Here is a 25,876-nt window from a genome sequence, read left to right as displayed (position 1 = left end):
ACCACCCATTAATTTTTATGGTGGCCTGAGAAGCAGATTGAGAATCATTACCTTCATTTTTACAAGGCAAGGAACCCAAACCACAGGGGAAGGCGGAGAACAACCAGGCCAATGCAGTCTCACCCAACGTTCTAGGCTGATGCTCCCTGCTCTGTCCACCTCTGGCCCACAGAAGGGGAGCCAGCTCAGAAGGGAGCCAGGTCACTAAAGATAAACTTAGGTGTTCAGAGACCACTACCCTTGGAAGGCTGCGGAGAGGAGAGCTGTGTAAAAGGATTATTTTGATTTAGGCAAGAGAAGCCCCAATTGCAACTTACTCATTAAATCGGCAAGCCTGTGACCCCAAGAATGTAAATATTAAAGGCGGGTAGAAACAGTGGGATCACGGATGTCTTCTGTCTTACTGTTTATATTTCTTTTTTTTACCACGTTTTCTCCCCAAAGCATATACTGCTTCTGTGATGAAAACAAAAGTTATACGAACTTATTACTGATAAAGGACACACTACAAATCTGCTGCACTAACTCGCCAAGAATGAGCACGAATAAAATCGAGCCCGGCGTCCCCTCTCGAAATCTCACTGCTGGGGAGGATCCGCAAGCCGGTCAGCACGTAGAGGGCCCGCGGCTCTCGCGCCGCCCAGCACCCCGGGGAAGGGCCAGCGTCGGCCTGGTCCCCCGGCTGCAGAAGCGGCCGCGGGCCAGCAGCCGCCCGCACTCCCGGGCACCACCAATCCGCAGCGCGGAGCAGGCTTCCCGGGAAACATCACTTAGAGAACAACGTGCCTCTCCTCCAGCCGTCCCCACCCGCCGGCAGCCCGCGCTGTCAGCTCGCAACTGCTCGCTCCCCGGACCGCCCAGCCACAACCCGGGATTTGTATTTCCATCCTAGAACCAGGCATCTCCGAAGTTGAAATATGCATTGTCACCAACAAGTTTAACCCGGGACCGCGCGCCCCCCTCTCCTCCCCAGAACCGCGCGAGGGGGCGCCCCGGGGACGCGTGCGGTCGCGGCGCCGGGCCACCCCTCAAGGCCTGCCCAGGAGGCGCCAGGGCCGGGGGAGGGGGCTCCGCCGGCGCACGCGGGGGCTCCGACAGCGGCTCGGCGCCGGGAACCCTGGCCCGCCCGTCTGCGCCCGGGTAACCCAGGCGCCCGGGCGGCAGCAAGAGGAGAGAGGCTTCCCGAAGACGCCCGGCGCCAGCCGTGCCGGAGCACCCGGACCCCGAACTCAGGCGGCGGGGGAACGATCGGCACCCACGAGGGGTGCGAGCCGGCCGAGCCCCGGCAGGCTCTGTTGGAGCGAGGCCGGGCACTGGGCGGGAGCTGCCCGCAGGGGAGCGCCGGACCGCCGCCTGCCTACCTGGCTCGCATTGCGTCCCCGCCGGCTCCTGCGGCTCTCCTCACGGTCTGGGAGCTCAGGCCGGCCGGGGGCGCGCGCGGCTCCGCGGGAATCTCCGCGCGAATATCCGCGCGGCGGACGCGAGCGGCCGGGACCGCCAACAGTGCCCGGAGCGCTCGGCCCGCGCCTCCGCGGGCGGAGGGTGGTCCTCGCGCCGGGGCGGGGCTGCGGGGGCGGGGGCGCGGCGCGCGAGGCGGGGCGGGCGAGGGGGGGCCAGGCGGGAGGGCAGGGGTGGTCTCCGCGGGGGGTGGAGCCTGGGGGCAGGGCGGAGCCTGAGCCTAGGCCCCTAGCGAGACAGGGGACGGGGAGAAAGGGAGACGATGAGAGGGACACAAGCGCACGCCTCCCGAGGCGGATAGGGCGGGGGCGGGGCAAACGCGGAGGGGGCGTGGCCGATCTGGGGCGACCCAGAGGCAGGGGCGGGGTGTGGACGAGTTGGGGGGATCTGGGGGGCAAGGTGGGGGGAGGCCGAGGCCAAAGGGGGCGGAGTTTAGCCAAGGAGGCGGCTAGGCTGGGGCGGGGTGGGAATAATTAGGGGCAGTGCTAAGGAGGGACGGGGCTTAGCTGAGGTCCGCGAAAGGCCGGGAGGGGGAAAATGTGGATAATTAGGGGGCGGGCCGAGCCCTTGTTGCCCGGAGGCCGGGGGCGGGGGCGAGCGTGAAGGGGGCGGAGTCGGGCCGGGGCCACCCGGCGGCCGGGGCGGGGTGTGGTTTGCCGGGGCTGGGCGAGCGCGCAGGGGCGAGGCGGAGGCGGGGCCGCGGGGAGGCCAGCCCCGGAGCGAGCGCGCTGGCAGGCGGTGGCGCCGCGTCGCTGGGACCCCGCCTCGGTGCCTCTTAGTCTTCCTCCGGGCGCCAGCCGGGGAATGGGGTCCAGGGCGCCCCCCCGGGGTCGTGGGCCCTGGAACCAAGCAGATCTAGATACGGCAGTTTCACCATTACCTTTTGGTCTTGCTCCAGTGTTCCTTGCACCCCCCATTCTCCCACTCGTTCTCGGAGAGCCCCACGCAGGGACCCTGGGTGAGGTACCGCTCCGCGGGCGTGAGCCGGGACTCGGAGGGTGGTCCCTAATGCTGAGAATCCTGCTTCTCACACGGTGGAAGGAAGGCAGTGCAGGGCGGTGGGGGGCAAGCGCGAAGTTGTAAAGTAAGTCGAGAAGGAAGGCAGTCACATGGAACATTACAAAGAAGGAGAACTTCCGGCTGAGCAGAGTGCGGGAGGAATACATAGTATCATTAACCATTTATACTTGGTCTAGCTTGTGTCCCATGTTTGGCACCTGAGGAGCGCTCAATAAATGCTCAGTAAATTGAACCACCACCTACTGTGTGGCAAGCACTTTCCATGGAATGACACAATCCCCCCAAAATCCCGTACTTGGCTACTCTTTTTAGTCCATCTCACGCGTGAGTGGACTGAAGCTCCGAGGGTTGATTTGACAGTGAGAAAGTAGTACAACCAGAATTTGACCTGAGGTCACTCTGGAGGTTAGGCACTAACTACCTGGGGGACTGCCAGCTACCTTCCTGCAAGACTGGAGTCCCCTGCAGGACTGAAGTCCCCCTACAATGCAGAAAGGAGGAAGCACAGGTCTTCCCTGGGACAAAAGCTCTCATATCCTCATCCGGGGCCAGACCTAAACATCTCAGGAGGCGTTTCTCACCTAGCAAGGCAGATACTCTTACTCTCATTTTATAGGTGACTTTAGACCTTATGTTTATCATGATCTCATGGGGTACATGAACCTAAATTCAAACACTGGAATTTCTGGATCCCAAGTCTTTGCTGCTCCCTCTGTCTTGGAGATCTCCCATTACCTAAGGAATCTGTTTTTCTTGATCTGCGGTCCATGTTGGATTCACAGGAGGACAGAGATGTGGTTCAAGAAGGTTGGAGATCGGGGGCTCTGATTTGGGTGTGGGCAACTGAATTCCTGAAAATGGATGCAGTTAGCCCTAAAATGTATGCCGCAGGCTTTGAAAGGAGCCTCAGAGAGGAAGCGGGCATCCAGGGGACATTGCGGGGGCCCAGGGAGTTCTCAGTGGTATAGGGACGTGTGGGGAGCACTGACCCAGGAGCGAGTCTATTGGGCTCCAATCTCTGGTGAGTTATTTTACCTCTCTGTGACTCAGTTTCCTAAAAGAGTATGAAAATTCAATGCCGCCTGTGGAGTGTTCAGCAGATTAGCACAGATTGGCATTCAATAAATTTCAGCTGCTATTCCGAATGACATCCTTGCTGTGTAAAAAATGTCTGTGATGCATAAGAAAAGACAAACCAGGGGCGCCTGGGTGGCTCAGTGGGTTAAGCCGCTGCCTTCGGCTCAGGTCATGATCGGGCTCTCTGCTCAGCAGGGAGCCTGCTTCCTCCTCTCTCTCTGCCTGCTTGTGATCTCTCTGTCAAAAAAAAAAAAAAAAAAAAGAAAAGACAAACCAGTAGAAAATTAGGAAATAAACAAAAGGTATGAAAAGACAATGCCCAGAGGCCCCACAAATGGTCCAATAGCCACGCTGATACAGGGAGGAAAAGCAACACATAAGGATAAATCAAATAAGAAAGCCAGAGTCCCGTCTGGAAGAAGCTGAGCTCATTGAGCGGTAAGGAAGAGACAATAAAATCACAAAGAACAAAGTACTGTGGACATGCAGGATACCACGCGAAAAAAATAAAATGTTCACTCATTTTGCCTGGGGGCACACAGAGAGCCTGCCTGATGGTGTCCGTAGTTGTACCCAGGGGACTTGGCTTTCACGATGCCATCAGCATCTTTACATCCTAGGAGAGGCATTCCCAGAGGTCAGAATGTCTAAAGACAGTGGCGGAAAAAACGAGAGCATACTGTGTATACTTTTACCACCATAGCTTGAATTGCACTTGAGCCTGGTAGGAGCTGGGTGACAACGTGACACAATTAGGTGGAGGTTCGTGTGTGGGCCATTTCGCCTTTCATGGCTCTGGAAATCAAGGAGATCTCAAGATACTGCTTCCAGTTGAGTATATGCTCTCTCGTTCCACCAGTTTTTCTTGCCCTTCCAAAGACAAAAGGGAAAAAAAAAGGTAAGATATTCCTAATGTTCAGTTACTCAGTAAGCATTTCTAGTGGGAACACATACAGCAAAATCAATAACTTGGTGTTCTAGGTGTGGAACTAACGCACGTTTGTTTCAAAGGATACAAACGATCAGAGATGGGTGTAGTGTAACAAGTGGGCATCGATCCCCAATTTCATACCCTTTCCCAAGAGTCCACGGTCATGTGTGAATGTGTGTACACACCCCGTATCCGTAGACACAGGCTCAAAGACATTGAGAATGGGGGCAGTGCTTGCTAGCAAGGACTGAGTGAGATAATGTGTGCAGATAGACCATCTATGAACATATGCTACCGTCATTATTATCAACACACGCACACACTTGCAACTTGTGCTTTGAGTCACTTAAAACCCGAGAGAACGATCCTAGTTTTGCATCAGCTGTACCTAGAAATTTCTTTTTTCAAACCTCCTTGATAAGTAGTTACCAAGGGGGCGACCACGTTGCTCTGAAGCAGAAGGGTTGATGAGATGGTCCGAGAACGTGAACTTCAGGCTTCAGACTTGCGAGGTTTCTCCCTGAGCATGGGCTCCTTAAAAAGGGCATGCAGGGAAAATGCCGTCCTAGGAGGTCTCTTGTGGGTTGGAAAGTAAAATACGCATGTGGGTTAGAAGAAGGGCATGGGGTGGGTTTGGAACATGCACATCTTTTATTTCGATGAGCAATATAGGTTAAACTTAATCCACCCCAACTGCCACCACCAAAGATTCATGCTAGGGGCTTCTCAAAATAGACACCTACTGTGTGCCACACCCTGAGAATCAGAGGCTGAGAGAGCCAGAATCAGCTCCACTCTCTTGGTGCCGAGACCCCAGCGGTGATTTGAGACTGGAGAGGGGCCAGCCTGCGGGTAGCACATGCTGTCAAGGCAAGCGCCAGGGGCTGAGAAAGGAGACACCTGCCTTAGGGATAACAGCCAAACAGGGCCCTCTCAGGAGAGATGACATCAGACACCCAAAGTGAAAGAAGCCAGGGAGGGGCAGGCCAGGCAGAGGGAACAGCACATGTGAAGACTTCGAGGCCAGAAAAAGCTTTTCACGTTTAGGAAACTGAAATGCCACCCTGTGTGGCTGGGGTGAAAAAATGAGGTGAGAATGGGGACAGGTGATGACGGACAGATGGCGGGGTCTGGACCCCCCAAAGCGCATTGCCTGTGTAGGGGTGTGGGGCTTTCAGATGCTGCTCTTTCCTCTGCCCCTCCTGCGGCAGCTCAGAGAAAGCTGCTTTGCCAAGAATTCGAGCAGACACTAGCTTTTTAAGAGAGTGTCTGTTGTCAAAAAATGTTAGGTGACCCGCTTGCCATTCTGGGAAGCCTCCACCCTTGCAGCCCCGAGATGCTGTAACACTGAGCCCTCCATCTTGCCGTTGTCCTTAATTACTCCAAACACACAGGGGCATAACTAGGGCAGCAAGGGAGCACACAATTCTCTTGCACAGAATCCAGAAGGGATGCAGACAAAACAGTCGGCTGAGGGGAGTTCTGTGACTTTCTTCGGGAAACTTCTAGAAATACTTCTTAATGAATATTCATTTTCTCACTCATTTTATTCAGTTACTCATTTAACAGTTATGTCTAGAATGCTTACTGTACATCAGGTGGTGTGCTAGACGCTGGGGATAAGAAGAGGAGTATATTCTAGATCCTTCTATCCAAGAAGCGCACAGCTGAGGAACAAGCAATTAGGCTATAGAGTGGTTTGAGGGCAAATGCGTGCCAGGATAGCCACCTGCCCCAGCCTAGATGCAAGTGGGCGTGGGCATCCTCATGGCTGGGGTGGCAAAGGTTGAGTTTGTAAAAAGTTACAGGGGAGAAATGGGAGGAGGACAGCATCCAGGCAGGGTCTGCCAGTGCCAAGCTTGGAGGCTGGAGGGGTTGGGGGCAGCGAGGGAGCAGGGTGTGGCATGGGGCAGGAAGTGTGTGTGGACACACAGGCTAGCTCCAAGGCCGGGGAGTCCTCCGGGGTCCAGGACCCCAACTGCACAAGGCCAGGCCTCCCCACGGGGAGTATTTCAATGTCAAACTGTGAGAACTTAATAAAAGTGCTCAGTCAGTTTGGGAACAGAAGAGAGACATGACAGTTTTGCAACCCATGGCTAATTTTGTGAGTAGAAAATAGCATGAACAGCGGAAAAGTCTGCCTGGAGGTCTGAGATTTACCTGAATCTCTTCGGTGTGTGCACATGGCTTTTCCACATGGTCCTTTCCTCCTCTTTTATTTATTTATTTATTTTTTAAGAATTTATTTATTTATTTGTCAGAGAGAGAGAGCACAAGCAGGGGGAGTGGCAGAGGGAGAAGCAGGCTCCCCACTGAGCAGGGAGCCCGATGCGGGCCTCTATCCCAAGACACCAGGATCATGACCTGAGTCAAAGTCAGACACTTAACTGACTGAGCCACCCTGGCCTCCTGCTTCCTTCCTCTCTTGCTGCTGTGTTTGATGATAAGCTTTCTTGGTCTTTTTGTCATCTTAGTCACATTTTTGTCTTCACTGCCCTTTTCTGGGCCTTGAGATTACTATTTCATTACTATTTCAATAGCACACTTTTCAGGGGCCAAGATAAAGTTCTGGTCAGCATGTGGTCTTTAACCCCCCCCAAAAGTTAACAATAAGCATTTGAATTGCTGGCTTCTGGTGTGTGTTTGGATTATCTTGTCTGCCATCTGAATGCCCTCATTCCTTGATCCAGTTTTCCTCTGGGGAGTCATGACCCCATCCCCAACTTCAGGCCCTGCCAATCAGAACCTCCAAACCTTAGGGATGGACACATGACTCAGGTCAGCCAATGGGACTTAAACTTCAGGATTTTTCTGGAAGCATCATGGGTGGGAAGCCACGTGGAGACATAGTGGCCTTTTGCTATTGCCAGGAGAGGGTCCAGCTGAGCCCATCGAAGGGAGGGAAGAATTTGGGCTAGAGAGGGACACGTTCTGGCAGCATCATTGGAAGCCCTGGAACATAGAAGTTTCCGGGTGATGATGATAATCGTCACCATGATTTATAGTCTCTGGCAGGGACCTTGCACCTCGTACCATCTCTGGGCAACTGTATTCAAGCCCCAAAGCCACTCACTGAGGTGGGCTTTACCCTCATCACCCCACTTCAGAGTTAGGGGAACTACTTTAAGAGTCCCCAGGACTTGTTTCCACCAGACATGGAAAGACACACAGCCATAGAAGTGACTGTCATTAAGGAAGAAGTGTCTCCCTAGAGACAGGAGGCCTGGTGCGCGGGGCTGCACCAGGGTGAGCGGGAGGCACAGGGAGTAGGGAGGTGAATGTCAGCAATGGGAAAGAAGGGGCAGGCAGGGCAAGCCGGCTTGGGATCTACCATTTTGAATAATTGCAGCAGGCTCTCGGGCAGGCAGCTGTCACTAGCTGTCTGGTACCTGGCCGTGGGGTCATTCGGGCCACCAGACAGTGGCTCAGAGTGGAATGTCCAGTCAAGGATGGGGTTGAGCTCTGGGATGACTGAAAAACATACTTGCAGGCCAGTGGTTCACTGCCTGGAGGATGTAAATGTCCAAGTATCAGAGTCCAGAAAATAAAAAATGTGGTTAATACAGAAACCAAGGCTCAGAGAATTTGAATGGCTCCAATATGACCACAGCTAGAACACAGGCAGAAGCCGGCTGTAGGTCAGCCTCACTCCAGGATCTGAACTGCTGGCCCCTGCTCAGTGCCTGGAGACCCGTGTCTCTCGTCCACTTGGCATCAAGGGAGGTCATGCCTGGTGTGACTCTAAGACAGTCTTGGTCTTTACCTCGTGATTCATTCTTCCCTGGCTGCCAGCAGACCTCACTGCTTATCTGAAAGCAGACAGCTCCATCCCAGAAATGAATCCAGAAGCTGTCAGATAGACCTTCTGCTCTGGTCTGGAGCGCAACAAGCATCCGCTGGACCATGACACAGGAGGAGGGGGTGGTGTTGGGAGGTCACCTGCTCTGGGCTTGGCCTTGGGGTCATTCCTCTCCAGGGGCCTCCCTTTAAGCTGGTCATTCAGTGTATCAGCCGGAGGGTCTCCAGCTGCTCTCCTGGGACAGGGTCACAGTAGGGTTCAGGAAGATCAGAGGATAGGGGGCCATTGGCCCTCAGACTTAACCTTGCTCCCCCTCTAGCTTCCTAAGGGTACACTTGGTACACTTGGCAAGAGGGTCCATGGGGCCACCTTGGTTTCCTGTCTGAGCTTCGGAATCCGAACTCGCATTGACTAAGGAAAGAGGGGCCTTCTGTTTCTGGAGTCTAATATGTGAGGGTTTCTTTGAGATAGCAACGAAAGCACTTGTTCTCAAAGTATGAAGCATACTTTAAATACATTAAAAATGTACAGCCCTATACTGTGCCGCAAGCTACAGCCACCCAGCCCTCGTATCGGATTTTGAGTTCCCGTTCCTCCTCATGAAGGGGCCGTATGCAGACGTCAGCACCAGGATGCTTTCTGGTCCCTTGTAGTCCTGATCTATGTCATCTGCACGAGCACCCCCAACCAGGTCCTTGCCTGGTTGTCCTTGTCACTGCCTCTTTCAGACGGGGACTTGCAGGCCAGTGTGACTGGCGCGCTGTTGATGCTCTTGCTTAAAACGTAGACTTTGAGTTCCAAGACTTTATCAGCTGTTTCCATGAGAAGCTCTTCTTGACACCAACTCTGCGCCGTGCCTTACAGACGGGACCACCCAGGACGAGTGTGGGGGCTCTCTGACCCCCTCGCCTTTGCATCTAGCTTCTCGAGCAGCTGCAGAAAGAGTCCGTCAAAGGCACAGACTGTCTCCATCGCCTTAGGATCCAGAACGTGCTTCCAGGGCAGCACCTTCCCTGGGGAAACACTGAGTCAGATTTAATGAACAGTTCTTGAGGGCTTCTCAATTTAACCTAAGCCAGATGTGAGGCTAAATACTTTATCTCGGGGCGCCTGGGTGGCTCAGTGGGTTAAAGCCTCTGCCTTCGGCTCAGGTTGTGGTCTCAGGGTCCTGGGATCTAGCCCCATATCGGGCTCTCTGCTCAGCAGGGAGCCTGCTTTCCCCCACCCCCGCTTCCCTGCCTACTTGTGATCTCTGTCTGTAAATAAATAAATAAAATCTTTAAATACTTTATCTCATATTATTTTCATTTTTACCTAAATCATTCTGAACGATGAATTAGGTTTGCTCGAGATCACATGTAGCTAGAAAGTGGCATACCAGTGGGGGGTGGGGGGGATACAGAGGTCAGCTCATGTGGGTGCAAGAGGCATACACACTGTACCACCGGGAAGGGGGTGCTCACCTGTCATCTGTGCGCTGACCATTTCCAACTTACACCCCAGGTTGGGTCTATCCTTTCGTGTCTGTAACCCATTCCTACCTGACCCGAGTACTGCCAGCTGGCCGACTATCCCAGTTGACTCAGGACCTCATGGTTTCCCGGGACTTCTGGGACTAGACTGGGACAGTCCAAGGCACATCAGGAAGGTTGGTCTGCCAGAGTCCCTCTGTCATGGAGAAGGGACAAGCCCCGTTGAACAAAAGAACACATGAATGATGACGTATTAGTCAGGAACCTTCCTGAATACACAAGGCAACTTCCCAAAATTTGCTCCTTTAAATACATTTTTAAAAGCAGTATAAAGGGGCGCATGGGTGGCTCAGTGGGTTAAAGCCTCTGCCTTTGGCTCAGGTCATGATCCCAGGGTCCTCGGATCAAGCCCCACATCGGGCTCTCTGCTCAGCGGGGAGACTGCTTCCCTTCCTCTCTCTCTGCCTGCTTGTGATCTCCGTCTGTCAAATAAATAAAATCTTTAAAAAAATAAAATAAAATAAAAGCAGTATAAAATGACAAAACACAACTGCATTTGTGCGTGCGTGTGTGTGTGTGTGTGCGTGCGTCTGTTCCATTTGGCTATCTTCTATGGAGATCATTCTGGAACATCTCCACTCCTCCCAACCCTCCTGCTGCCTTTCAATTTGTTGGTATCCCTTTGTTTTGCCTCCCCAAAGTTTAACTTTGCGTACATTTTAGTTTCCTAAGATTTTGGATTTCTTCAACTTTGTTAAGTAAGTTTGGAATCCCCAAATAAAGACTGAAAATAGACTCACCATTTATTACTAACCCAAGACGTGTTTCCTTTTGCTGGAATAACTTCTTGTCTTGGTATCATTTATAGAAGCACTTCCATTTCCCTAAATATTTATTAATGGAGTATTTTTATCACCAAACATGCCTTCTAAATATTTACGTTTCAGGAACCCTCTTGCAAAGTTGAGTTTACAAAACTGCCAGGAGAAAGTGAGGGCAACATCACTTCACAGGCCTGGCGTGGTTTTAACAGCAGGGAAGGCCTGCTTGGCCATTGGCATCCCCACGATTTTACTGGAAGATTTGGTTCTGTGATGTTTTGTGCAGTGGTTCTCACGTAGAGAAATGCTTACCCAATGCATGGGACCATCTGCAGGAGGGGCCTCCTCCGAGGCCCACGGAGAAGAGTGGCACCTGAAAATCACAGATAGAGATTCCTATTTTTGGATCAGAGCTGCGGCAGACGGACACCACGCCATGCGGCCGCACTAGGCGTCTGGACGCACACCTGGCATGCACACATGGGTGGGGAAGGCCCTCTGGTCCATGCTGTCTCTCCGGAACTTCTTCCATTCTAATTGTCCACCTTTGTCCCCATACTGGCCAAATAGCACGCCTTGTCTGACTTCATGTCATCTCTTACTTTAAAGGACCATTTGCAACTTTTAATATTTAGTCTATTTGCTGACTGCGTGTAGCAGGTGTACTCCGAATTTTTGGCGTGAAAGTTGTGACCTTCCATAACTGGTGCCGTCAGCACGCTACTTGGTAAGAGAGAATGGGGTTCACTTAAGCCTGTCTACACCCAAGTCTCTGAGGCTTTGCCCTGAAGTTTTGTGGATGCGATTGCCTGTGAAATGAATTTCGTTCTTGCTTTTTCTTTGGAGTGTTTACTTCAAATGGTGGGGGTTGTTTTATTCTATCCCCTATGTTAGCTCTTTTCATGGGGCGGGGGGTTGCAACCCACGGGGGTCTCATACGCATTTGGTGTACTACCAATACGTAAAGGACCAAACAAAGTTGGCTAATGATTTACTTCCAAATAAATTAGTGCTGCTACCTCCAAGACGACAGCCTCCTTCCCTGACATCCGTTTTGCTTGGTTGGAAAAGAAAAGAAGCATTGGAGCGACAGCTGGCAAGCAGTGGGTCGTTCTTTGTCCTGGCAAAGCCCCTGGGCTATGTCACGCCTGTGAGCATCATCTGGTCAAGGGTAACTTCGGGAGTTACAGCTGGAGAAGGCTTGCCTTATGTCACCTGTTTGCCAACAATGCTTCCAGCTCTTTCTTTTCTGAGGTGAGAGAGGCAGTTCTGGCAAAAGCACCTGATGTCTGAGCCGGATGTGGAAACCTTTCAGCAGCGCTAAGGAGGTAGTTTATTATATAAGGTTCATGCTTGTGTAATAGTTTTGATGTACTTTATAAAACTTAATTATTTGTGCTAATGGAGGAGGTAATGAGAAGATAATGCACGATGGGCACAAAACCTAATGGTCTTTACCTTCAGGGTTAGAGTGTGTCTCCAACCAATAGTCCTGCCTGGTTCTATTTTCTTAGGTGGGAATTAACGCTGAGTGCACATTCCTCTTGTGCTGAGCCAGCCCAGGCTAGTCACAGGAAGCCGTTCCAAGGTGGTTAGAGAAGAAAAACTGGAACTTAATATTTACACTAGAAATCTACAAATTGGATCATCTCCATTCCGTGAGTTGAGTGTTGGTTTAAAAACCGATGAACAGAAACCAACACTGTGTCCAAGTACAGAAATATCATAATTTATCAAAGTCCCAACGATGACGGGTAATCACCCAAATTGTGCGAAACTGACCACTTAATGTCTTGGTCCTAATTACTCATTCTCTGAAAACTATGTTTCCTAGATGTCTGGGGGAGTTGTTCTAAAACTTGATGTTCTTCAAGTAACACTTTTGTCTTTTAAGTCATCTGGAGATTTTTCTTGAACTGTGTAGTATGCCGTCTGCCCAAATACTACTTTGAGCTGTTACTCAGAAACTTAATTATTCAATTTTTTCCATGCTTGCTCTTCTTCTTTTCAATTAAAAGGACAACGTCCTTTGCTAAGGGCCCTCCTTTCGTGTGCCAAGAATCGTGCCTACCCAGAGTAGAATTCCAGTAAATTTCAATTCTGTGTGCTTCTGTCCTCTTAGAGCAACAGAACAGGTTTTAAGATCCTATATTCATAGAAGTCTTGGAGGTCATCCTCATGTTCTGAGGTACTCAGAACTCAATGCCTGCATTTTGAGGGGATACAATTTAGCCCCTAACAAATGTCATAATTGGGAGTATGGTGTTGCCCCTGGCATGCTGAGAACATTCAGGCAACTGTGACTCCTCTACACAGACAGGACTCATGCCCCAGAGCTGGGGTGCAGAGGGCACACCCTCATGCTCAGAGAACTGACCACAGGACTAGGCCAGGATGGAGGAGATGCGTTGTTGCCCCTGTTGCTTGAAGCCTGGGCCACTGGGATGACATCGCATTCATGGCTCGCAGGACAGTGGGGGGGCTGGGTGCTCCACGCTGCCCTCCTTTTCTCAGGGGCTGGAACATGGCTCCTTGTTGGCTTATCCCTAGCCGCTCTGTTCTCTGTCTCTGTTGGTTTGTCTCTGAACAACAGTGAGCCATTGGGTCACACTGTAAAATGCACCATTGGAATGACGGGATCTTCACTTGCCTGTGCACCTAGGACAGGATATGGACAGATCCGGCAGAAGGGGCAGAAATCCCCCACGGATGCTGATGCAAGAGCTAGCTGCCTTCTTAAGTCAGTCCTTCTGCGGCTCTGCCCTTACCTGGGCTTCACAGGTGTTTCTGCAGAGAATGTCACGCCATGTTGTGTTAAAATGACCTCCCACATCTGCCATGACCCTCCTGCACCTGTTCCTCGGTGTGCCTGGCTCAGTCCTGGGGGGCGAGCTTGAGAAGTCACGAGGCCACCTTCGGATGCGGGGACCTATGCTTCATGCTTTTTCTTGTCTTCTTTATTTTTTAAAAATTTTTATTTATTTAGGGCACCTGGGTGGCTCAGTGGGTTAAAGCCTCTGCCTTTGGCTCAGGTCAGGATCCCACAGTCCTGGGATCGAGCCCTGCATTGGGCTCTCTGCTCAACAGGGAGCCTGCTTCCTCCTCTCTCTCTGTTTGCCTCTCTGCCTACTTGTGATCTCTGTCTGTCAAATGAATAAATAAAATCTAAAAAAAAAAAAATTTATTTTTTGAATTTCTTTCCAGTGTTCCATAATTCATCGTTTATACACCACACCCAGTGCTCCATGTAATCTGTGCCCTCCTTAATACCCACCGTCAGGCTCACCCAGCCTCCCACACCCCTCTCCTACAAAACCCTCAGTTTGTTCCTCAGTCTTGTCTTCTTTCTTAATTTCTCAGGGACTAAAATCATACAGACCAATGCAATTTCTAGAGAGATGGAAAGAAAGTAGGAAAATACAAAATACTCATGATTCCTCATACTTTGTGTCCTAAAAAAATAGGCTGAATACAACACGGTATATTGGAGTCTTGCTGTTCCAGTAACAGACTCTATGATTTGGGGTTCTGTTGGGAAGCAAGTTTTAATTATGGATCCCCTGGTGCTTCCAGGAACCTGCCTCTAAACTGGGCTTAGAGACGGAGGCTGCTTGTACCCACCCCTGTTCTCCTGAGGACATGTCTGAGCTCTGAAGAGCGCTAACAAATGCGTCCATTTTCGGAGTATTTAACACCTTACACGTGTGTGTGTGTGATGAACATTCTCAATGCATAACCATTTGCAGTTCACCGTAAAATGCATTGTCAATATGACATACTATTCACTCAGCTGTGTATTAAGGATTTGATACCAAATGTCTTAGTCTAATTATAAGGAATCTCAGAAAAAGGCATTTATGGCAGGGATAGTACATCGCCGTAGAAACTGGGACTTAAGAGAGTGAAATAATGAAGATTGCATTATTCTAGAATCCTGAAAATGCAGTATTCTTAAGGAATGTCTATATTTGTCTGTATCTACCCCCTACCCCCGCCCATCTACCTCGCTATTGTCTTTCATCTGTGTAGGAATGTTGTCAATTGTATGAGACTAAGGCCTAGATATTCTCAGGCAGAGAGCTGTCCTTATTTAAGAAAATACTGTGATAAGCTGCTTGATGAAAACCTAAAACCCTGAGGGTGTTGCAGGATAGGGTACAAGGAACAAAAATCTAGCAGCAGGGACGCCTGGGTGGCTCAGTTGGTTAAGCAGCTGCCTTCGGCTCAGGTCATGATCCCAGCGTCCTGGGATCGAGTCCCACATCGGGCTCCTTGCTTGGCGGGGAGCCTGCTTCTCCCTCTGCCTCTGCCTGCCATTCTGTCCGCCGGTGCTCGCTCTCTCTCCCTCTCTCTCTGACAAATAAATAAAATCTTAAAAAAAAAAATCTAGCAGCAAATCTGCTTCCTGTTGAAATATACAAGAGAGTGGGTAAGAGCAGGAGGAGGGGATGGGGGCTCAAAGCGGTGTTGCTGGAGGCTGTGAGTAGTGGAAGTAGATGAAGGACTTCTAAGAATTGGAGTGTTGGCCATTAGAGTTTTAAAAACCTGCCTAAAATTGGGTGCCTGTGTGGCTCAGAGAGCATCTGCCTTCAGCTCAGGTCATGATTCTAGGGTCCTGGGATCGAGTCATTCGTCGGGCTCCACGCTCAGTGGAGAGTCTGCTTCTCCCTCTGCCTCTCCCCCAACTTATGCACAAGCTTTCTCTCTCACAAAAATAAATAAATAAAATGTTAAAAAAAATAAAAAAAATAGTCTAAAATTATGAAATGTAACATACATATAGAGAAGAGCATAAAATGCGAATACATGACTTAACAAATGATTATGAAACCAAAAATCCTGTCCAAGGTGGGGAATGAGAGTGCTCCAGGACTCCAAGATTCCCAGATGTGTCTCTTGCCCAGCACAGCTCCCTACCTCCCCTCTACCACACGGGCTACCCTCATTCTGTAATGAAATCTTTTCTTTGTTTTGACTTTCACTTCCCTAAAAATATACCTTAGTACCACCTGGAAAAATTTACACGCAATGTAGTGCTCAGATCCTAAGTGTTGGGTTTGATGGGTTTGACAGTTGCAAAACCAACATTCTAGTCAAAATATACAACAGTTCAATCACTCTGGAAGCTTCCCTCTTGTCACCTATTGCTCAATGCTCCACCCAATCCAAGGACCTCAGCTGATTCCTAGATACGGTGGATTATTCCCCAGTTCTCCAGCTTTATGCAAACAAACCATACAATACGTGCTTGTGAGATTGGTGCATGTTTCGTGAGTCAGTAGTGAATCAGGACTTTATCTCCAAGTAGGAGTCAGTGTATGAATACACCACAGTGTTCTCTTTTTCGGTTCCTGTTAATGGATACTTGAGCTCTGTAGTTCGGTTTTGGAAACTGAAAAAAAGGGGCTATGAACATTCTTGCACACATCTTGTGAAAGGATGCTTTCATTGATCTTGGATGGATCCCAAGCGTGGAATTGCGGGGCGCAATGGGGTCTATGGCTCACTTCATAAGAAATGGCTGGCTGGTTTTCCAAAGAAGGTGCACAGCGGACCATATGCCAGCGCCCCACTGTCTCTCCAGCACATGCCATTGTCGGTCTTTTTAATTTTAGGTATTTCAGTGAGTGTGACTGGTACCTCATGATGGTTTTAATTTTCATTATCCCATGGAATAGTGAAGGATAATGGACCAAGTTTCACAATTATTTTGTCCATGCACATACCTTCATTTGTGAAGAGTCTATTCAAATACTTTGCCCATTAAAAAGACAAACAAACAGGGGGAGGAGTCAAGATGGCGGAGAAGTAGCAGGCTGAGACTACTTCAGGTAGCGGGAGATCAGCTAAATAGCTTATCTAAAGATTGCAAACACCTACAAATCCAACGGGAGATTGAAGAGAAGAAGAACAGCAATTCTAGAAACAGAAAATCAACCACTATCTGAAAGGTAGGACTGGCGGAGAAGTGAATCCAAAGCGACGGGAAGATAGACCGCGGGGGGAGGGGCCGGCTCCCGGCGAGCGGCGGAGCAACGGAGCAAAATCAGGACTTTTAAAAGTCTGTTCCGCTGAGGGACATCGCTCCAGAGGCTTAACCGGGGTGAAGCCCAGGCGGGGTCAGCGCGGCCTCAGGTCCCGCAGGGTCGCAGAAGGATCGGGGGTGTCTGAGTGTCACAGAGCTTACCGGTATTAGAACGGGGAAGCCGGCTACAGAAACAGAGCCGAGGAGTGACTCTCAGCTCCGGGTTGCCTTGAACCGTCGCAGGCTCGGTCAGCTCGGAGCGCGGCCAGAGGCCAGGGTGACGGGAGTCATTGGGCGCTGTTCTCTGAGGGCGCACTGAGGAGTGGGGCCCCGGGCTCTCGGCTCCTCCGGGCCGGAGACCAGGAGGCCGCCATCTTCATTCCCGTCTTCCAGAACTCTACGGAAAGCGCTCAGGGAACAAAAGCTCCCGAAAGCAAACCCGAGCGGATTGCTCAGCGCGGCCCCAGGTAAGGGCGGTGGAACTCCGCCTGGGGCAAAGACGCTTGAGAATCACTACAACAGGCCCCTCCCCCAGAAGATCAACGGGAAACCCAGCCAGGACCAAGTTCACCTACCAAGGAGTGCAGTTTCAATACCAAGGAGAGCGGCGGAATTCCAGAGGAGAAGAAAGCAAAGCACAGAACTCATGGCTTTCTCCCCATGATTTTTTAGCCTTGTAGTTAATTTAATTTTTTTTTCTTTTTCAATTTTTTTTTCTTTTTCAATTTTTTTTCTTTTTCTCTTCTTCTGCTAAATTTTTTTAACTTTTACCGTTTTCTTTTTTAACGTTTTTTAAATAGTTTATCTAATATATATATATTTTTTCCTCTTTTTATATTTTTTCTTTATTGGCTTTCTTTTTTTTAATAGTTTCTTTTTTTTTTCTTTCTGAACCCCTTTTTATCCCCTTTCTCCCCCCTCACAATTTGGGATCTCTTCTGATTTGGCTAAAGCATATTTTCCTGGGGTTGTTGCCACCCTTTTAGTACTTTATTTGCTCGTTCATAAACTCTTATCTGGACAAAATGACAAGGCGGAAAAATTCACAACAAAAAAAAGAACAAGAGGCAGTACCAAAGGCTAGGGACCTAATCAATACAGACATTGGTACTATGTCAGATATAGAGTTCAGAATGATGATTCTCAAGGTTCTAGCCGGGCTTGAAAAAGGCATGGAAGATATTAAAGCAACCCTCTCGGGAGATATAAAAGCCCTTTCTGGAGAAATAAAAGAACTAAAATCTAACCAAGTTGAAATCAAAAAAGCTATTAATGAGGTGCAATCAAAAATGGAGGCTCTCACTGCTAGGATAAATGAGGCAGAAGAAAGAATTAGCGATATAGAAGACCAAATGACAGAGAATAAAGAAGCTGAGCAAAAGAGGGACAAACAGCTACTGGACCACGAGGGGAGAATTCGAGAGATAAGTGACACCATAAGACGAAACAACATTAGAATAATTGGGATTCCAGAAGAAGAGGAAACAGAGAGGGGAGCAGAAGGTATATTGGAGAGAATTATTGGAGAGAATTTCCCCAATATGGCAAAGGGAACAAGCATCCAAATTCAGGAGATTCAGAGAACCCCCCTCAAAATCAATAAGAATAGGTCCACACCCCGTCACCTAATAGTAAAATTTACAAGTCTTAGTGACAAAGAAAAGATCCTGAAAGCAGCCCGGGAAAAGAAGTCTGTAACATACAATGGTAAAAATATTAGATTGGCAGCAGACTTACCCACAGAGACCTGGCAGGCCAGAAAGAGCTGGCATGATATATTCAGAGTACTAAATGAGAAAAACATGCAGCCAAGAATACTATATCCAGCTAGGCTATCATTGCAAATAGAAGGAGAGATTAAAAGCTTCCAGGACAAACAAAAACTGAAAGAATTTGCAAATACCAAACCAGCTCTACAGGAAATATTGAAAGGGGTCCTCTAAGCAAAGAGAGACCCTAAAAGAAGTAGATCAGAAAGAAACAGAGACAATATACAATAACAGTCACCTTACAGGCAATACAATGGCACTAAATTCATATCTCTCAATACTTACCCTGAATGTTAATGGGCTAAATGCCCCCATCAAAAGACACAGGGTATCAGAATGGATAAAAAAACAAAACCCGGGGCACCTGGGTGGCTCAGTGGGTTGAGCCGCTGCCTTCGGCTCAGGTCATGATCCCAGGTCCTGGGTTCGAGCCCCACGTCGGGCGCTCTGCTCGGCAGGGAGCCTGCTTCCTCCTCTCTCTCTGCCTGCCTCTCTGCTTACTTGTGATTTCTCTCTGTCAAATAAATAAATAAAATCTTAAAAAAAAAAAAAACAAAAACAAACAAAAAAAAAACCCAAAACCCATCTATATGTTGCCTACAAGAAACTCATCTTAAACCCGAAGACACCTCCAGGTTTAAAGTGAGGGGGTGGAAAAGAATTTACCATGCTAATGGATATCAGAAGAAAGCAGGAGTGGCAATCCTTATATCATATCAATTAGATTTTAAGCCAAAGACTATAATAAGAGATGAGGAAGGACACTATATCATACTCAAAGGAACTGTCCAACAAGAAGATCTAACAATTTTAAATATCTATGCCCCTAACGTGGGAGCAGCCAACTATATAAACCAATTAATAACAAAATCAAAACACAAAAAAAAAAACACATCGACCAGAATACAATAATAGTAGGGGATTTTAACACTCCCCTCACTGAAATGGACAGATCATCCAAGCAAAAGATCAACAAGGAAATCAAGGCCTTAAATGACACACTGGACCAGATGGACATCACAGATATATTCAGAACATTTCATCCCAAAGCAACAGAATACACATTCTTCTCTAGTGCACATGGAACATTCTCCAGAATAGATCACATTCTTGGTCCTAAATCAAGTCTCAACCGGTATCAAAAGATTGGGATCATTCCCTGCATATTTTCAGACCACAATGCTCTAAAGCTAGAACTCAATCACAAGAGGAAATTTGGAAAGAACCCAAATACATGGAGACTACACAGCATCCTTCTAAAGAATGAATGGGTCAACCAGGAAATTAAAGAAGAATTGAAAAAATTTATGGAAACAAATGATAATGAAAACACAACGGTTCAGAATCTGTGGGACACAACAAAGGCAGTCCTGAGAGGAAAATATATAGCGGTACAAGCCTTTCTCAAGAAACAAGAAAGGTCTCAGGTACACAACCTAACCCTACACCTAAAGGAGCTGGAGAAAGAACAAGAAAGAAACCCTAAACCCAGCAGGAGAAGAGAAATCATAAAGATCAGAGCAGAAATCAATGAAATAGAAACCAAAAAAACAATAGAACAAATCAACGAAACTAGGAGCTGGTTCTTTGAAAGAATTAATAAGATTGATAAACCCCTGGCCAGACTTATCAAAAAGAAAAGAGAAAGGACCCAAATAAATAAAATCATGAATGAAAGAGGAGAGATCACAACGAACACCAAAGAAATACAGACAATTATAAGAACATACTATGAGCAACTCTACGCCTACAAATTTGACAATCTGGAAGAAATGGATGCATTCCTAGAGACATATAAACTACCACAACTGAACCAGGAAAAAATAGAAAGCCTGAACAGACCCATAACCAGTAAGGAGATTGAAACAGTCATCAAAAATCTCCAAACAAACAAAAGCCCAGGGCCAGACGGCTTCCCGGGGGAATTCTACCAAACATTTAAAGAAGAACTAATTCCTATTCTCCTGAAACTGTTCCAAAAAATAGAAATAGAAGGAAAACTTCCAAACTCATTTTATGAGGCCAGCATCACCTTGATCCCAAAACCAGACAAGGATCCCAACAAAAAAGAGAACTACAGACCAATATCCTTGATGAACACAGATGCAAAAATTCTCGCCAAAATACTAGCCAATAGGATTCAACAGTACATTAAAAGGATTATTCACCACGACCAAGTGGGATTTATTCCAGGGCTGCAAAGTTGGTTCAACATCCGCAAATCAATCAATGTGATACAACACATTAATAAAAGAAAGAACAAGAACCATATGATACTCTCCATAGATGCTGAAAAAGCATTTGACAAAGTACAGCATCCCTTCCTGATCAAAACTCTTCAAAGTGTAGGGATAGACGGCACATACCTCAACATTATCAAAGCCATCTATGAAAAACCCACCGCAAATATCATTCTCAATGGAGAAAAACTGAAAGCTTTTCCGCTAAGGTCAGGAACACGGCAGGGATGTCCGTTATCACCACTGCTATTCAACATAGTACTAGAAGTCCTAGCCTCAGCAATCAGACAACAAAAGGAAATTAAAGGCATCCAAATCGGCAAAGAAGAAGTCAAACTATCACTCTTTGCAGATGATATGATACTATATGTGGAAAACCCAAAAGACTCCACTCCAAAACTGCTAGAACTTGTACAGGAATTCAGTAAAGTGCCAGGATATAAAATCAATGCACAGAAATCAGTTGCATTTCTCTACACCAACAACAAGACAGAAGAGAGAGAAATTAAGGAGTCCATCCCATTTACAATTGCACCCAAAACTATAAGATACCTAGGAATAAACCTAACCAAAGAGAATAAGAATCTATACACAGAAAACTATAAAGTACTCATGAAAGAAATTGAGGAAGACACAAAGAAATGGAAAAATGTTCCATGCTCCTGGATTGGAAGAATAAATATTGTGAAAATGTCTCTGCTACCTAAAGCAATCTACACATTTAATGCAATTCCTATCAAAGTACCATCCATTTTTTTCAAAGAAATGGAACAAATAATCCTAAAATTTATATGGAACCAGAAAAGACCTCGAATAGCCAAAGGAATATTGAAAAAGAAAGCCAAAGTTGGTGGCATCACAATTCCGGACTTCAAGCTCTATTCCAAAGCTGTCATCATCAAGACAGCATGGTACTGGCACAAAAACAGACACATAGATCAATGGAACAGAATAGAGAGCCCAGAAATAGACCCTCAACTCTATGGTCAACTCATCTTCGACAAAGCAGGAAAGAATGTCCAATGGAAAAAAGACAGCCTCTTCAATAAATGGTGTTGGGACAATTGGACAGCCACATGCAGAAAAATGAAATTGGATCATTTCCTTACACCCCACACGAAAATAGACTCAAAATGGATGAAGGATCTCAATGTGAGAAAGGAATCCATCAAAATCCTCGAGGAGAACACAGGCAGCAACCTCTTCGACCTCAGCCGCAGCAACATCTTCCTAGGAACATCGCCAAAGGCAAGGGAAGCAAGGGCAAAAATGAACTATTGGGATTTTATCAAGATCAAAAGCTTTTGCACAGCAAAGGAAACAGTTAACAAAACCAAAAGACAACTGACAGAATGGGAGAAGATATTTGCAAATGACATATCAGATAAAGGGCTAGTGTCCAAAATCTATAAAGAACTTAGCAAACTCAACACCCCAAGAACAAATAATCCAATCAAGAAATGGGCAGAGGACATGAACAGACATTTCTGCAAAGAAGACATCCAGATGGCCAACAGACACATGAAAAAGTGCTCCACATCACTCGGCATCAGGGAAATACAAATCAAAACCACAATGAGATATCACCTCACACCAGTCAGAATGGCTACAATTAACAAGTCAGGAAATGGCAGATGCTGGCGAGGATGCGGAGAAAGGGGAACCCTCCTACACTGTTGGTGGGAATGCAAGCTGGTGCAACCACTCTGGAAAACAGCATGGAGGATCCTCAAAATGTTGAAAATAGAACTACCCTATGACCCAGCAATTGCACTGCTGGGTATTTACCCTAAAGATACAAACGTGGTGATCCAAAGGGGCACGTGCACCCGAAAGTTTATAGCAGCAATGTCTACAATAGCCAAACTATGGAAAGAACCTAGATGTCCATCAACAGACGAATGGATAAAGAAGATGTGGTATATATACACAATGGAATACTATGCAGCCATCAAAAGAAATGAAATCTTGCCATTTGCGACGACGTGGATGGAACTAGAGGGTATCATGCTTAGCAAAATAAGTCAATCGGAGAAAGACAACTATCATATGATCTCCCTGATATGAGGGAGAGGAGATGCAACATGGGGGGTTAAGGGGGTAGGAGAAGAGTAAATGAAACAAGATGGGATTGGGAGGGAGACAAACCATAAGTGACTCTTAATCTCACAAAACAAACTGAGGGTTGATGGGGGGAGGGGGTTTGGGAGAGGGGGGTGGGGTTATGGATATTGGGGAGGGTATGTGCTATGGTGAGTGCTGTGAAGTGTGTAAGCCTGGCAATTCGCAGACCTGTACCTTGGAGATAAAAATATGTTTATAAAAAATAAAATTTAAAAAGAAAAAAAAAGACAAACAAAAGATGGTATGATTTTTTTTTAAAGATTTTATTTATTTATTTGACAGAGAGAGAGATCACAACTAGGCAGGGAGGCAGGCAGAGAGAGGAGGAAGCAGGCTCTCTGCTGAGCAGAGAGCCCGATGCGGGGCTCAATACCAGGACGCTGGGATCATGACCTGAGCCGAAGGCAGAGGCTTTAACCCACTGAGCCACCCAGGTGCCCCAAGATGGTATGATTTTAACCCTTCTGTATTTATTAAGACCTGCTTTATGGATAACACACGGTTTATCTCCATGAACAGTTGGTAGGCATTTGTAAAGAATGCAAGCTCGGCCGTTGGAGGAGTCAACTGTGTCAATTACGTTATGTTGCCTCATGCTGTTCTTTGTGTCTCCTCTGTGTTTGCTTTCTGCCTATTCTTTCAGTATTACTTTCTAAATTGCTGGCATTGTCACAGTACAGTGATCTCCATCTTCCTTGACACAAAGGACTTTTCTGAATGTTTTGTGGATTCAAATGTTTTGTGGAAGAGAGACAGTCCAACTTGCATGGAAGCAAGCTACTCAGATTGAATGATGTTAGCGATCTCAGACTCTAGGAACTAGAGGTATCCATGAAATATCTGGAACTCCCTAGAGAACGTGGAGAAGGCTTGCAGGGGAAGTCATTGGACTGTTACATAATACATGGCAGTGATGTACTAAACCTTATCTGAAACCCAAGAAACCAAGTGACACTCACTTATTTACCTTAAACTGGCGTTTTTAAACTGAGAATCTGCTGTGTTGGGCACACTGTTCTAGGCACTGGGGCACATTAGTGATGAACGTTTTTAGTTCCTTTCTTAATAAAGATTATACTTTAGTGGAGAAGACAGATGATAGGGAAATAGAGATACAAAGAACAGATAATATGAAAGCTGTGAAGAGGGTATGAGTGGGGAGATGTGGTTTTAGGTGTGTTGATTATGGAAGATCTCTCTAAGGAGGGGACATTGTGCAGAGATCTGAATGAAGTACAGAAGTGAACTATGCAAAGGTTTGAAGGGGAAGCGTCTATTTCAAACAGAAAGAAGAACTAGTGCAAAGGGCCTGAGGTAGAAACACACTTGGCGAAGTGGAGGAATCAGAAGATATGTCTGGCACTTACAGTGTCTTATGATGCTTGGTCAGGAATCTTTCTTTCCCACTGACCTTTATTTTGGAACGGGCATTGGAAGCATAGACCATTTGAGCCATACCCTATGTGCCTTCAGACCAAGAGGAGTTCTAGTATCACAGTACCTTGCAACACCTCCAGGACAGGGAAATTTCTGTGTCCTCTTACAAGTTGCAGGAGGGGATAAGGGTGGAATTCTCATGGTGTTAGGGACATGAATATTTATTGTGGATGAGGGATGAGGTTGGTCTTGGAAAGAGAGAACTTTTCCTTGGAATACTCTAATGCTTTCAGGGCAAATAGGTTGGAAAGGTATCCTCCACTCTCACCAGCCTGTGGTCTCTAAAGCAGGGAACAAGAACACATAAAATACAGGTAGGATGACCAATTGTCTCATTTTCCTGGGACTAAGTCAATTCTCTGGACATGTCCCTGGCAAATCAAGACAAATTGATCGATCTAGGTGCAGACCCAAGCTATGGGCTGAAACTTCTTGTTTTCTGAAAGCTCAGTCCTCCCCCAGGGATCCTCAGGCCTGTTGGCCACCCAGCTATGGCTCAGGACACTCCAGGCTTGAGGTGCTTTATGGCTGGGTGAGATCGAGCTCTGGGATAAGGAAACCAAATTTCTGTACAGGCCATGGTTCTGGCAAGGGAATGTAAGTGGCTTCCGTGATGTCTCTTGATAGAATCACCTGTTCAGCCAAACCTTGTTCAAGAGTTAGGGAACCCAGGAAAGCCAATGCCAGGAGAGCTGCTGAGAAGCCATTGCAAAGACTGCTCATCTTTCCACGTCTCCACGTCTGCAGAAAAGAATCCTTGAGCAAGAAAAGATAAACTCGCAGAGACTGTGAAGTTTCACATGGGAGAGGGAAACATGCATCAGAGCTTAGTTCAACCATAACACTGGATACTCAGCTGCAGGTCAGCAGAGAAATGAGAATCTGCACGTGGTCTATGTGAGTCTTACCTGGTAGATACCCGGCCACGACTGGGGTAAGGTGAGTGGAAGGAAAGGCTGGGAGCTCACATAGTAGATGGTGGTCAAAACAAAAAATAATCACTGGCAATGATTTATTGTAACTGAATTTACTTCCAAGGTGGTGTTACCTGGGCCACTGACCTTGAGTAGCTCTTTAAAATTGACCAGGTAAGGGCGCCTGGGTGGCTCAGTGCATTGAGCCTCTGCCTTCGGCTCAGGTCATGATCTCAGGGTCCTGGGATCGAGCCCCGCATTGGGCTCTCTGCTCAGCGGGGAGCCTGCTTCCCCCTGTCTTTCTCTGCCTGCCTCTCTGCCTACTTGTGATCTCTGTCTGTCAAATGAATAAATAAAATCTTAAAAAAAAAAAATTGACCAAATACTTCTCATTTGCCATGCTGAGTCACTTGCTGTGCTACAACGAACACGTGCCAGGAAGCTCATGTTGGCTCTTGGACACATTTTTGCATCAATGAGGAGTACTGTGAGCATGACACCTAAAATTACAGGCCACCGACAACATCCAAAGGAGAGAAATGTTGCCGAAGGAATAAGTCGGAAATCAGGCCAAGCCTCTGTTGCACACAGCTGTAGACTTGTGTGTCAAATGGGACCTGGGAGGGGTGAGTGAGAGCCACCGCCATGCGTCTAAGTAGAAGCGTGCACTGTGCCAGACGCCGGAGAACGAGGCCCATCTGCTGGTTAGCATTCCTCTGTTTTAATGACTCCTTTACGGAAGATTTAGGGCCCCAGTAACAGGAAGTGAGTCATAAAATTTATACAGGT

The 25,876-nt window shown here is 47.6% G+C and overlaps 1 protein-coding gene across 4 annotated transcripts in view; it reads right to left on the bottom strand.

Annotated features, from left to right (window-relative positions):
* Positions 1 to 1,562, bottom strand: part of SH3BP4 (SH3 domain binding protein 4) — an 82,927-nt gene extending 81,365 nt beyond the window's left edge. For all 4 annotated transcript variants that reach the window (XM_047721440.1, XM_047721439.1, XM_047721438.1 and 1 more), the window contains exon 1: positions 1,362 to 1,562. The gene's annotated coding sequence lies outside the window, so the exon portion shown is untranslated. The remainder of the gene's footprint in view (positions 1 to 1,361) is intronic.
* Between the last annotated feature and the right edge of the window lie 24,314 nt (positions 1,563 to 25,876).

The sequence above is a fragment of the Lutra lutra genome, chromosome 3 (genome assembly GCF_902655055.1).
Source record: "Lutra lutra chromosome 3, mLutLut1.2, whole genome shotgun sequence".
Classification (NCBI taxonomy): Eukaryota; Metazoa; Chordata; class Mammalia; order Carnivora; family Mustelidae; genus Lutra; species Lutra lutra.
Note: the sequence above shows the minus strand (reverse complement) of the source record. Positions and strands in the feature narration are given on the sequence as shown.